Source organism: Magallana gigas, chromosome 1, assembly GCF_963853765.1.
Source record: "Magallana gigas chromosome 1, xbMagGiga1.1, whole genome shotgun sequence".
NCBI classification, from domain to species: domain Eukaryota; kingdom Metazoa; phylum Mollusca; class Bivalvia; order Ostreida; family Ostreidae; genus Magallana; species Magallana gigas.
This window is the reverse complement of record NC_088853.1, coordinates 58362065-58374807: the sequence shown is the minus strand read 5'-3', so window position 1 is coordinate 58374807 and position 12743 is coordinate 58362065. Positions and strand designations below refer to the sequence as shown.

Here is a 12743-nt window from a genome sequence, read left to right as displayed (position 1 = left end):
TCGAAAGCCATCTAGGGATCGTACGTCCGGAAGTTACATTTTTAGGAGCCAAACAACTCAAATAAGTGCAAAGTTTGAAGAAAAATAGATGACATAATTCAATTTCGACAGAACTGTACGTCAACAAAACAAGTTTGCAGATTTGAAATGGTTGCCGTCTTTAAAAATGTTCACATTTTATTGAAAACAATATGTCTCGGTTTCAGCGGATGAATACACTAGCACCGAGACACCTGTATGCGATAGCCATGGGCTTACATACTCAATTTGGTTATGAAATGTACTAGCCTGCAAAATAGATTATTTTGTATCCATATCGAAAATTGACAATGCACAAATGTTTTATCTTGTAGAAACAAAACTTCCTAATCGAGCGATAAGTACATCTACAACCAAAAGTTATTTTAAACCAATTAGTGAACTACTTTCACTTTGTAAACAACGTGAATGGGTGCTTTCTTTTATCTACCCCTGATCTTTTCGACCCGTGTCATTTGGACCCTTGTGAATTTTAGATGAAATTGATAATAAGAGACAGAGTGGTTATCAGCAGTATACAATATATAGAATTAAACACAATCATAATTTTAATATTTATTTCCATATAAATAGAGAAAAAAAATCTTTAAAAATTGTAATTCCTAGGATATCTCTATAAACTTAAATTTTCAATTGAAATTCAAAAGTTTTAAAAATTAGGTGAGCAAATTTGTAATGAATTGTAATTTAATTAGTTATGTGATAAATAACAGTTTCTATTTTTTTAAAAAGTTGACATGTATTTTTTTTTTATTTTTTTTTTTTTATTTTGGATAATTTATGAAAAAAATACCAGCTTTTGAACTTGGTCATTTTTTGGCAAAATATTGCATATAGGGTACCCTCATTGTACGGATAAGTCCTCCTACAGTTTTCAAAATAGGAAGTTGTTCTTTTGCAGATCAATTATACATATCACAGAGGTATGCATATTTCTAGGATTTTGATTTTCGATAATTTATGAAAAAAATACCAGCTTTTGAACTTGGTCATTTTTTGGCAAAATATTGCATATAGGGTACCCTCATTGTACAGATAACTCCTTCTACAGTTCTCAAGATAGGATATTTTTCTTTTGCAGATCAGTTATACATATATCAGAGGTGTGCTTATTGCTAGGATTTTGGTTACTGATATTTTATGGAAAAAATACCAGCTTTTGAATTTAGTAATTTTTTGGCAAAATATTGCATATAGCGTACCCTCATTGTACGGATAACTCCTCTTACAGTTTTCAAGATAAGAAGTTGTTCTTTTGCAGATCAATTGTACATATATCAGAGGTGTGCATATTGCTAGGATTTTGATTACTGATAATTTGTGAAAAAAATACCAGCTTTTGAAGTTAGTCAATTTTTAGCAAAATATTGCATATAGGGTAACCTCATTGTACGGATAACTATTCCTACAGTTTTATAGATAAAAAGTTGTTCTTTTGCAGATTATTGTACATGTATCAGAGGTGTGCATATTTCTAGGATTTTTATTTCTGATTATTTATGAAAAAAATACCAGCTTTTGAACTAAGTCTTTTTTAGCAAAATATTGCATATGGGGTACTTTATTTCACTGGATATGGGTTGACATGGATTAAGGATACAGTTCGCATATAAAAAGAAAACCCGGTTAGCTGTCACATTGACAGCTTTTCACTTGTTTAAAAAGTTATTTAGGTTTTTACTCTTCAAATTAACTTTAACTCGACGCCATTGTGGCCCTTCAGGCCTTTGATTTTTTTCTTTCAAGCAATTCAATTGCAATATACACAACTAACAATGCAAACACTTTTAAAAAATATTTATTAATTTTAAAACATGTCCATTTCCTCCTCCTGTCTTGGGGGAAGGGGACCTCTGTTAATCTGAAATTAAATCAAACAAAAAATTGCTAAATTCAAAGGAAAAAGAATACATTTTATTTATTTGTTTTTTTTCATTTATGTATTTGAAATATTTGTTTGTTTATTTAAGTTAAGAAATTTATTCAAACAAAACACTGTTAAAGTCATGACCAAAAAAAATACATTATTTTTTTTTTTTAAGTTATATTTAATTTTTTGGTTTGTTAATTTTATCTAAGAAATTTAATCAAAGAGAAAAATGCTAAATTCATGACAATTTTTTTTTTCATTTAATTTTTGTTTAATTACATTCAAAATATTCATTTGTTAATTTTATTTCAGTGCATTCATTTTATTTTCAATTATCAACATAGACTTACTTTTCCAATTATTTCTCGGGCTCCTCGGGCTCCTCTTGCTCCATCGCCGCGGTGGAGGTGCTGGCCGAGGCCGTGCTTGTATTTCCCTCAAGAGATCTGAAATTTATTGTACACAAACCTCATCATTAAGATAGATAAATTGTTATCTAATTCATTAACATATATATATATATATATATATATATATATATATATATATATATATATATATATATATATATATATATATATATATATATTTAAAACATTTTTGTTATGCATTCCTTTGTTATTTTAAGCTATTATATAGCATAAAGTACTTGTAAATTTGAAAACAAATCCAATAAGTTACCTGGAAGTGTCCAATAAGTTTTTAAAAACTGTCCATTATTTTAAAGAATGGACAGTGAAAACTGCTCAGTAAAAAATAATGGATAGTAATTGTTAACTTATTGAACAGGTACAGGTGACGTGTAATAAAACAAATACCATGCAAAGCCATACAGCTGAAAACAAAATTTAATTTAATTAAGCATGCTCTGAAATATGATAATCCAAATGAACTGATACATCTCTGAAAAATAATTCAAATGCACTTATACGCGAGTGGAAAATAATCCAAATGCACTTATACGCGAGTGGAAAATAATCCAAATGCAGTTGTACATATCTGTTGAATCAGGAAAATAGTATTCAAATCCAGATTTCACTGGTTATCCATATGTGTTTTAAGGATTTCAAAACTTAAATTTGAAAGAATTATTTCCCTGCTTAATGTCCGTTTTCTTAGACAAACCACTCCGTATTAGGTCATCCAAATCCTGCTGATTCAGAGGTTTTAAAAACCTATCAATGCTCTCTACTTCTTGACTAGCGTTAATCATATCTTCATAAGAGATAACAGAAAATACACAGGTCTGAATTAAATCAAAATCTGGCCCAGCCTCCGTATCTAGAATGTCACTTAGAACACCATCCGTGTTTGGATGATTTTCATTATCATCTTTGAATTTTGACTGAGTTAAGAAAATGCTTTCTCCATCAGAGGAAGACATCTCAGTACTAAGACACAAGTAGTGTGAATGAATAAAAAATCATGCAGTTCAAGTTATACCTAAAAAGTCACCTGTACCTGTCCACTAAGTAGACAAAAGAAACAGAATTCTACTCAGGACTGCTTTTTTTGTTAGGGGTGGTTAAAAATAGCTCTCTTTATTTTCATTGTCTACTGGTGTACCTGTTGCAGTCTATTCTTAAAACAAAAAAAGAGAATGTTTTAAGTCGGATATAAGCCTCAAACTGTCCATTCTGTGATAGAAAGAACTGATCTCGGCCCTTCGGGCCTCGATCAGTTCTTTCTCTCACAGAATGGACAGTTTTTGGCTTATATCCTTTACATATATATATATATATATATATATATATATATATATATATATATATATATATATATATATTCGTGACAATAATATTCCCATTATATCTATCTTATTTTCAACTCTAAATGTAAACTTACCCAAATACAGTGTCATTCCTATGTAAAAAAAATAATTAATATAAACCAAATAAAAAATAAATAAATATAGAATTAATAAATAAATGAAAGAAAAAAAGAATAAAAATAGACTATCTATTGAAATAATGAATAAATATTTGTTAACAAAAACTGTATTTCATAGTTCTTAATTACATACACGTAAAAATTTATCTTTAATTTTCTCTTTGTTTTTTTTTTTAATGAAATCGATATTATATAAAATAATAACTCACAGCAGTTGTCTCTCGAGACTAAAATAAAATGATTAAAAGACAATGTAAAGAACATGTGCAAAATTGGTTAGATAATGTTATACACAAAAGCATGAATAAATATCGTAATCATCCAAAACCATGACAATTAAAAATGACATAGATATCTTACACTTAGTATTTGATATAACAGATATTCTATGGTGATTAAAAAAGACATACATACCTACTGTCCAGATGACAGTAACTCTCCGTGGTTGAACTACGGGAAAAAGGAGGTAAAATTTGGAACTAAAAAATCTATATATATTTAAAATTAAACCAAATGAAACATGTAAATTTGTTACGTAACTTACTCATCACAAATTGAGATGATTTCGATCCTTTTCCTGTTTAGGTATCTGATGTACAATTGAGCTTGAGAGCTCGGAATTTTACGGGGTGAGCTCGGTAGATTACGGAGCTTGAAATAAATTTTCAAAAAGTCGCACTATTTTTGATCTAACACAATAAACAATAAAGAATAAACAATTGATGCATAAAGTCAAGCAATATTTTTTTTTCTTAATTTTAAAACGAGCTATTTTAACTTTTCCCCCTTACGCTGACTTTGACGTTGTAGCAGCCTTACGTCATTTGCCGTTTATTTTTTCCCGCGGCGCTCTTGCAATAATGTGAAGAAAAAAAACTTATTTATAGAGTAAAGTTTGCAGTGCACAAGTCACGTATTTCGTCGAAAAATACTGAGAAGGTCGTTTTTAATCATTGATTTTGTAGACATTGTAACTGTGCATAACTTGAATTGGGGTAATCTTGTAATTGTATGGTCCTTTTCAATTTTTGTATACCTAATTTCATTATACATACAGAGTGTTTCGGACCTAACATTGTATAACGGGGAATTTGCTACTAACTATTTTAATAAGTACCATGCATACGAATTTCCTGGTTGAAATGCTTCTACACGTTTATTGTAATTATTGTGTTTAAACATATCCTTGTTATTTTCCGTAAATCAAGTTAACAAGAATAATGAATCCAAATAATAAATCTCTAATCACTGATTATATTTCTTCTCTCGCATTTCATATTACATGTGTATGCATGAACGGTACATTTTTCACTCTTTTTCAAATCGCTGGAATCTATATCATTCAAAAAATACTATAAGATACTGATTCCGACTGCTTTTAGGTCAATTTGTTTCATTTAGCTGTTTACATAAAAGAGGCGCGTCACCATCCAACAAGAAATCATATTGACGCAAGCGTCAAATGGGCCGCAAAAAATATAATTGTTGTATGAATCATTGATTGTTTACATAAAAACACACCACAAAGAAGAAAATAAGAGTTGGTTGTACTAATTTTTATGGTAAATTTTAATATACTTTCAGCAACTTGTTTTGAAGTTAGTTTAAGAAATATTTTATTAAAAAATATACATATAAGTATATAAATGAATCTGGATTGAACAGCAGGCAATACTAGCCTATATTAGTTCTCTCCATCTGAGATTGAAGTTTAACATTTTACTATTATCATAAAGAATCGATTTCGTTACTGTAAGCATTTCTAACGGAAATTGTATGATCATTGTCATAGTATGAAGTAATGGAGAACACACTGCATGATTTGTACATTACTCTAATACAAAGTTCAACTCATCATTTTTCTCTTGGAGATTATGAATTTCAAACGGTTAACCATTTTGGGTTTTTTGTTGTTGCATAGTATTGAATGAAAACTTAATGCATTAATTTAATATATGATTTCAAGGGACCTCATGATAAAATAAAAATGGATAAGTTCAAATTTTCCAGTCAATTCAAATTTTCATTTCTGTCATATTCTTGCGTAAATAATTGATATAAAAATAAATGTCATTTCATGATATTTTCTACCACATTTTACATGGAAATATAATAAATACACACGCAAAGTCATTTTATTTGACACGGCACATAGAAATTCAAATATATCATTTATATAAAATTTAATGACATTCAGGTCTTTAGTATTTCAGGTCTTTAGTATGTCCCGCATACCGATCCTGATGCATTGTTTTGAAAAAAATGAAAAACTCCGAAATTTTCCGAATAGATTATAGTCTCGATAAAAACGCGCCAAATACGACAATCTACTAAGTATGACCTACTTTTCATTTATGACTAAAACAAAAAATATGTGATATTTTCTAAAAGGCATAAAACATATTTCTACCTGCAAATTTACTTTAAATTCATAAAAATAAGCATAGTATTAATGCTATTAAAAAAGAACTGTCCCGCAGAAACGCAGTAACAATATTTAAATGTGTATCAAATAACGGACCGCCTTCCGGCGGCCCGTAATAAAATCAAATACTCAAAATTTGATTGACAGCTTCAGCCAGATAGCCGTTGTCCGTTGTTATGTGTGGTATTTGTACACAATCTTATCGTGTAAATCAAAGGCCTGAAGGGCCATAATGGCTTACGGGTTTGATATGACTATATTTACATGGATCGAGTATGATTCCCTCTATTTCTTACGGAAACTTTAGTTTATTTATAGCTCTATAGAAAGTAACTAGCTACATGTAATTCATAGATCTATAGAAACTAACAGGACCGATATCAACATGCCCCATTTGTTGATTGGTCGAACCTTAGTGACCGAAACAGACAGGATTGAAATCTAGATGCCTCTTTTATCAATTGGTTGAAACCACCATTGCTTTTAGGAAAATCATAGACTGCATAAAATAATAATGATGATGTCAGACTCAAACTCCACTATGAGACAATTTGTTTCTTTCTTTTATCCAACGACTGAAGTACATTAACATTTAAATTCATTCAACTTTATATAGGACACAAAAACACTTAAAACCAACATGCTCTCAAATATCAGTATACCTTGTATTCCTATGCACTATGAACTTGCGCGAGAGTGGGTGCACGGTGCGACGTAACAGCGCCACAGCCAGCGCGAAATCACTGCGCGTAAAAATAATATAACCAAATGATGAAATGTACTGCATGTTATGTACTATAATTAATGAATTCTCATGAAATCTACACCACCAAGTATTATTCCATTTTATTTGTATTTCATAAATGTATAATTGTTCATATTTTTCTGGATTTTTTCTACTTTTTTAAGAGGCTGACCTTCACAAGCTTTTATAAGAAATATAGATTCACAAGGCAGTTCTAACACCTTCTGTTTTATTTTTTTCCCTTTGTACAGAGATAAACTCTTTGGAGGGGGGGGGGGGGAGAAACAGGCAGAACTTTGCAATTACAGCAAACTTGTTTTGACACCAAATTTAATTAAAATTAATTACTGCACTATAACTAAAATTTGCAGTCAGTCTCTCTTCACATGACATGTATACACAGTCATTTTCAGAGGCATACTATACGATGTCTCTATGTTATAGTAATGTGACATCGCTTCCGTATATGACTTGCAATCAAGCTTAACTGTATATTGTTTTCTTATTTGAGTACATTTGGTCTCAAGTTTCCAATATTTTTACGACAAATAAACAGTTCAATCATAGCACAACCAAGGTAACACCATTGAGGGAACATTGTGCTATTTTTAGATCTTGGAAAATCCCCAACATTCGATAATGGCGGAGGTGTCGAAGAAGGCACATTATATTAAAACAAGTAGTAATTGCCCCTCTATTTATGCATTTATTACCGATTTATACTCCCAGTTTCAATATACCTCAATCATAAGTTCAGTTCTTTAACCGTTAAACACTTTCCCCCTTGCTGAGATCGATGTCGATCGAAGTTAGCGACGCTCTCTGCGGGTGCAAACGTTTTTATGAAGATTGAACGAAATAACGACAACTTTACATTTACTTATCACTGTTAGGATCTGAAATAATTGGGAAAAGATTGTTTGCTTATAATACATGTAAGTATGCATATCACTGTGTGATGCATGGCGGGGGCCTATAGGCCTACCTCTATGCAAAAACGGCCTAGGGAAAACTCATTCGCGTTAGATTTCGAGTTTATTTAAATAAAGTCAATTCATATTGGTTACAATAAAATAAGTGATAATAACATATGGAAAGTATAATCTTGCTTAAAGATGTTTATTATGAACAACAAACAGTTAACTTTGCAACATTCGAATATAACTATTTTTTGTCGCGCATGTTCAGATAACTGAACTCTTTGCCGTAAAGATTATCCGGCAACTAGATGGCCGTAAGCCATAAAAATGCATGTTTATTACATCACAGAGTCATTTATGGTTGATTCATATATTGTTATAACTGTGTAAAGCATGTAAATGGATTGTGCATTCCACAATTGTACCGGTACGGAAACATCGTAGTCAGATTTTATCGGCAGTCTCCATTTTAAAACTGACTTAATCTTTTTGGTTGAAAAAGAATACAATTTTGAGTAAAAGATAATACAATGTATATTGTTTTCTACGAGTTAAAGGTTTGGAATGAATTCTAATAAAATATTTCACACGGTTCTCCCACGCTTTGTTCGTAACGCTTTACACATCTGATGTGACCCGCAATTCACCACTTCGTTGTATTAGTAACAATATTTTTTATGCAAACATTTTTCTGAATGAAAAAAAAACCTCAACAATTTAGATGTTTTTTTCTAAAATTACAAGTTCACAATCGTAATGGAATAGAAATTTCCAAATAACGGGAATATGCGTTGGATTATGAATGCGACGGCTGACGTGGGGGGGGGGATTCTCAAAAAAAGACCAAATAAAAATATTGATAAAGGTACTCAATTTATTTTAAAACTTTATTTTTATTGAAATATGTTTGCAATTTTTATTCGATAAATATTATTAATGTCGATATGATTACACATGTTTTCGTCAAAGAAAAGTAGTATTTTACCGTGCGTGATTTCCCGCGCTAGAGTTACTTCCCCGTAGTGATTAAGCGGGAAAAATATCTATTTTTAGAAACTACATACCTTTACCTATCAAATGAGTACATAGAATATATACCTTACCACGCATCATTATTTGGTCAATTGTACATCGGATACCTTAAATAAAGAAAAATTGTGTGATTATTTGTATTCATTGGAGCAAAAAAAATTTTTTTTACATATATAACCATTCAAACATTTTAAAAAAAAGTAACTCAGTGACAAAAATATTTTAATTTAATAAAAAAGAATCATACTAACGTTGGTCGAATCGGCGCATTGGGGGGGGGGGGGGTACTCTAAATGAACATGAGAATTAAGGTTTACATTATATTTACTGCATACCACAATGTATAAATTACGAATTCAATATTTAAAAGGATAAAATCAAAATTAATTCACTGACCCAATCGGCACCGACGGAGTGGAGGGACTAAAGTTAAGAATATAAGAAAAAACTAGACACGATCTCGTTGCGAGCAACGAGGAGGTCTTCCGTCCGATTTTTAGAATATGGAATGACCTTGTTCTTGATCTGCGTCAACGAAACGTATCCGGAAAAGGAGGTGGGATCTAAGAGTATTGGGTGAAAAACTATCTATCCCTTTAATGTCCCTTATTTGAGGGATCAGCTCCTTTTCATTCATTCTAGTTAAAGGTATTTTTGTGTACCACTAATAAGTGTTTAGAAATTGGTTACCGTTTTGAAATATCTGGGAAAAATCGTTTTGATATCCGGTCCTAATACTCCTTTTAAGGTCTAGATAACAAACAATATATGGTTGTACATTGTTAAGCTCAATATTTTGAGCATCTTTTGTTCAATATGATTGCTTAGAAAAAATTTCCTCCATTTTGAGATATTGAGCATCAAAGTGTTGGAGATTCTGGCCCCTTAAAATCCCTATTTACGTAACATAGGAATAAATGATTGCCATGTGTAGGTGAATACCGTTAGAATGAAAATAATTGCTTCTATAACGTATCACAAAATATTTCACAGTAAAGTTATCATCAAAAGACTAAAGACCCCCTCAGCCCCTTATTTGAAGGGCCAGCCCCTTTTTCATGATTTCAAATGAAAGCTCTTGTCAATTCAAACACTTTTTGTTCAACAAGTAATTACAAATTTTGTACCGTTCTCGAGATATCTTGAGAGGGTCGTTTTAGGGGCCGACCCTGTAACTCCCTTTAAGGACCGCATAACAAAGAAATTATGATTGATTATTGTTAAGCTCAATATTTTGAGCATCTTTTGTTCAATGTTGCTTATCAACATTTTCCACCATTTTCAGATATTGAGCATCAAAGTTTTGGACTTCTGGCCCCTTAAAATCCCTAATTATGTAATATAGGAGTAAATGATTGCCTTGAATAGGTGAATACTTTTAGAATGACCAAAATTGCTTCTATAACGTATCACAAAATATTTCACGGTAAAAAGTTATCATCAAAAGACTTTAGAGCCCGCTCAGCCCCTTATTTGAAGGGCCAGCCCCTTTTTCTTGATGTCAAATGAAAGCTCTTGACTTTATAAAGATTTTTTGTTCTACATGTTATAACAAAATACTATCGACGAAAGAGATATTGAAAGAAAACCACGAAAAATCACGACGCTTTTTTAACTGTAATTTTCGAGCTCGGGCGAGCTTCGGCGCTTTTGATCACATAAAAATATATATACCACATGTCAGATCTACAACCTTTTGTCTACAATCCCTGAAATTTTTAACTCAATATCTTAAATCGTTTAGGAGTTTACCCCTGGACAAGGCGACCCTCTGAAAATCGTTAAATTGTAAATAACTCAAAACCGGAAATGACGTCATCATTAAAAAAAATTTCCAATAAGGTTCAGATCATAATCTATCAGACCTGAAAGTTTCATGTAAATCGGTCGAGTAGTTTTAGAGAAATCGCGTACACAAAATTGGTTGGAAAAAAAATAAAAATAATAATAACTAGACACGATCTCGTTGCGAGCAACGAGGTCTTCCGTCTGATTTAGAATTTGAGATATATGTTCGATCTTGATTTTGCTATTTAACAGCTAAACATGATTTAGAATAGAAAAACAGGGTCTACATTCTAAGGGCCAGATACTATTTTGTTTCAGGGTTAAAGCTTTGTTCAACAAATGTTTTGAAATTCGTCACCGTTCCTGAGATATCTGAGAAAAAAAAGTTTAAGGGGCCAGTCCCTTATCTCCTTATTGGAGCCACTGAACCAAATTTTGAAGGTTGCATTTTGTAAAGTACATCATTTTGAGCATCTTTTCTTCTATACTGCATTTCAAAATATTTTTCCTTTTTGAGATATATGTGATCAAAATTCTGAAATTTTGGCCCCTAAAAACCCCTAATTACGTAACACATGATAAAATCATTACATTGCTTGGATACATAACTGTGAGATAAACATATTTGCTTCTATAACCGTTCACAAAATATCCCTCAGTAAAGGGCTACAAATAAAAGACTTTAGAGCCCTTTGGTTCCCTAATTTTAGGGGCCAGCCCCTTTTTCTTGATATCAAATAAAAGGTAATTTAAATTTTAACTCATTTTGTTCAACAACTGTTTAGAAATTCGTTACCGTTCTTGAGATATATGGAAAAGAACATTTTAGGGGCCGATCCCTTAACTCCTTATAGGGGCCGTTTAACGAAATTTTGAAAATTGCATATGATTTAATACATCATTCTGAGCATCTTTTCTTCTATACTGCATTTCAAAATATTTTTCCTTTCTGAGATATATGTGATCAAAATTCTAGACTTTTGGCCCCTAAAAACCCCTAATTACGTAACACATGATAAAATCATTACATTGCTTGGATACATAACTGTGAGATAAACATATTTGCTTCTATAACCGTTCACAAAATATCCCTCAGTAAAGGGCTACAAATAAAAGACTTTAGAGCCCTTTGGTCCCCTAATCTTAGGGGCCAGCCCCTTTTTCTTGATATCAAATGAAAGGTCTTGTAAATATAAACCTTTTTTGCATTACATGTGTTAACAAAATATTTTTCAGAAAAGAGATAAACTAAGAAAACCATGAAAAATGACAACGTTTTTTTAGTCTCAATTTTCGGGACCAGGCGAGCTTTAACGCCTTTTGAGCATGACAAATATGAATGCCAAATTGCACATCTACAATCTCTTGTCTACAATCCCTGAAAGTTTGAACTCAATATCTTTTACCGTTTAGGAGGAGATCCCTGGACAAGCCGACCCTCTGAAAATCGCTAAAACGTCATTTTCTTAACAACGGAAATGACGTCATCAAAATAAAAAAATGTATATTAAGTTCGGACTAATATCTATTAGATCTGAAAGTTTCACGAAAATCGGTTCAGCCATTTCCGAGAAATCGCCTGCACAAATTTTGTAAGAAAAAAAAATAATAATAATAATAGGGAAAAAGAAACCGAACGAAAACAATAAGGTCTTCCGTTGGAAAACGGAAGACCTTAATAATAGGGAAAAAGAAACCGAACGAAAACAATAAGGTCTTCCGTTGGAAACAGAAGACCTTAATTAATATATACGTATATTTCTAAGATCATTTCCAAGAAATTGTGTTTCATTAAATCTAAAATGTACTAACAGGTTTCCCCTCCTCTTCTTTGACATCGGTGTGCTATATATGTACGGACAGAATATGAAATGCTATTAATTTTGAGTGAAAGTTGAGTGTAGAATTTATTATTTCTGAACAATAAAACAATTGAAACTTTTAATTTTGGGAAAAAGAATACTAACCCTGACGAACATCCCGGTGAGGAGCTGTACGTCCTCTTTCTGGATGCTAGTGGAGTACTTTACATAT

General features: G+C 31.5%; 1 protein-coding gene and 1 long non-coding RNA gene across 3 annotated transcripts in view; one reads left to right on the top strand and one right to left on the bottom strand.

The window, feature by feature from the left end:
• LOC105341201 (protein jagged-1-like) overlaps positions 1–12743 on the top strand; it is a 332190-nt gene that overhangs the window by 211254 nt on the left and 108193 nt on the right. The gene's annotated exons all lie outside the window — the stretch shown is intronic.
• On the bottom strand, positions 1777–5018 carry LOC117685216 (uncharacterized). 2 transcript variants are annotated; one of them, XR_010711039.1, is made up of 6 exons: positions 4344–5018; positions 4214–4249; positions 4009–4026; positions 3755–3772; positions 2260–2355; positions 1777–1900 (listed from the first exon to the last, which is right to left on the bottom strand). It is a non-coding gene; the product is annotated as an uncharacterized lncRNA (long non-coding RNA). The 2 variants fall into 2 exon arrangements; XR_010711033.1 differs by lacking the exon at positions 3755–3772.